The sequence below is a fragment of the Suncus etruscus genome, chromosome 8, assembly GCF_024139225.1.
Source record: "Suncus etruscus isolate mSunEtr1 chromosome 8, mSunEtr1.pri.cur, whole genome shotgun sequence".
NCBI classification, from domain to species: Eukaryota; Metazoa; Chordata; class Mammalia; order Eulipotyphla; family Soricidae; genus Suncus; species Suncus etruscus.
The window spans coordinates 59,234,863-59,237,295 of NC_064855.1; the positions used below are offsets into that span (position 1 = coordinate 59,234,863).

Here is a 2,433-nt window from a genome sequence, read left to right on the forward strand (position 1 = left end):
TACAGAATTCCTATCAAGTTCTCAAGACCTGACCTGTTAGAATAGTAAGAGAAAGGTATGGTACAACTGCAGGAATTTCATGGACTTAAGAATGCTTTCTTGCACAGATCTCCCAAACTGAAAGCAGGATATTATACTTCAGGGCACTGAGATAGTTTCATTCTTAAGTCTAGAACTGAACTGGTACTTCAAATAAGCAGCAAAGGGAGAAATAAGTAAAAGGGAAAAATGCTCATCTATTTCTTTTGGGCCACACCTGGTGACGCTGAGGGGTTACTCCTGGCTATACACTCAGAAATCATCCCTGGCTTGTCCCTGGCTTGGAGAAACCATATGGGACGTGGGGGGGATGGAACTGCGGTCCATCCAAGGCTAGCCCACACAAATGAGCAAGGCAGACACCTTAAGCCCTGACTCACCACTCAGGCCCCTCATCTATTTCTTTTTTTTTTTTTTTTTTTTTTTTTTTTTTTTTTTTTTTTTTTAATATGTGTCCCACCATTTTTTTTTTTTTTTTTTGGTGCCTTTACTGTACCTCCTCATTCTATACAGTCAGTGTAAAGCACACAGCCTGTGGTAAGAATTGGGAGGCCTTATCTTATCTTTTATTTATTTTATTTTTTTTTCTTTTTCTTCAGGGCAAATTAAAGTTGTTTTTTTTTTTTTGTTTGTTTGTTTGTTTTGTTTTGTTTTTGTTTTTTTTTAAAAATAAGAATTCATTTAAAGGACAAAATTAATTAACATAATGAGGCAAACCAACACAACACGATATAACAACACAACATAACATATAATATAATTACTATAATAATAATACATATAAGTCAAAAAAAGCCTCCGACCAAAAAAAAAAAAAAAAAAAAAAAAAAAAAAAAAAAAAACCACAATTTTTTTTTTTTTTTTCATAATGGCTTACATATCTTTCACTATAATATTCCGGATACCTATTCACATTGAATCAGGGGAATACCCATCACCTAATATGTCCTCTTCCCAATCAAAAATCAAATATGCTGAAAATAGGCAAAGTCCTTTCTAGAAGCTTCCAACCTCAGTTTGAGAGAGGATGTGAAAAAAGTAATTAAAATACCACAACAATACCAAAAAAAATATCAAATTAAATAACCGATAAGCACTACAGCAATAAAGGCAAACACCACACAGTAGTCTCGGTTCTGAAATCCAATCATACTCAAGTACAAAAAGAAAGAAAAAGACTAAACAAAATAAAATAAAATAATATTGGAGACATCAACCGTAATCTCCACACCAAAATAAAGATGTCAATGTTCTAGGTGTTTCAGAAAAGTGCTACCATTCTGTGTTTTTCTTTTGTCCTCTGACTTACTTCGTTTAACATAACATGATCTAGGTCCATCCACGTTGCTGCAAAGTCTGTGATTGTATCATTTCTAACTGCCATGTAATATTCCATTGTATATATGTACCACATCTTAATGATCCATTCATCTGTTGTTGGGCATCGAGGTTGTTTCCAAGATTTGGCTATTATACTGAGTGCTGCAATAAATAGTGGGGTGCATACGTATTTTGGAATGAATGTCCTTCCATCTTGGGGATATATGCCTAGAAGAGCAATTGCTGGGTCAAATGGCAGCTCAATTCTGAGTTCTTTGAGCACTCTCCAGACTTTTCTCCATAGATGTTGGACCAAGGGGCATTCCCACCAGCAATGAATGAGAGTTCCTTTCATACCACATCCTCTCCAACAAAGGTTGTTCCCAGTATTTTTGATGTGAGCCAACCTCACTGGTGTGAGGTGGTATCTCATTGTTGTCTTGATTTGGATCTCCCTGATGATGAGTGAAGGTGAGCATGTTTTCATGTATTTGTTGGCCATCCTTCTCTCTTCCTCAGAGAAATGTCTATTCATTTCGTCTCCCCATTTTTTTATGGCTTCGTTTGGTTTTGAAGGGCTCAGGTTTCTGAGCGCTTTGTATGTTCTAGATATCAGCCCTTTATCTGATATATCAGGTGAAAAAATTTTTTCCCATTCTGTTAGCTGTCTTCTTGCTTTAAGTAGGGTTTCTTTTGACATGCAGAAGCTTTTTAGTTTAATATAGTCCCATTTGTTTATAGTTGATGCTAACGTTCTTGCCATTGGTGCTCCATTCTCAAAGACCCTTTTGATATAAAAGTCTTCGAGTGTTCTGCCTATTTTATTCTCGATAAACTTTATAGATTCAGGTCTGATTTCCAGATCTTTGATCCATTTTGAGTTGACTTTTGTATAAGGAGTGAGATATGGGTCGATTTTCACTTTCGTGCATATGAGTTTCCAGTTGTACCAACACCATTTGTTGAATAGGCTTTCTTTGTTCCATTTCATATTCTTGCCTCTTTTATCAAATATTAATTGGCTATATATCTGGGGGTTTATGTCTGGGAATTCTGTTCTAATCCACTGGTCTG

At 35.6% G+C, this 2,433-nt stretch overlaps 1 pseudogene; it reads right to left on the reverse strand.

Annotated features, from left to right (window-relative positions):
- Positions 1–486: 486 nt before the first annotated feature.
- Positions 487–593, reverse strand: LOC126016701 (uncharacterized; annotated as a pseudogene).
- Positions 594–2,433: the final 1,840 nt, after the last annotated feature.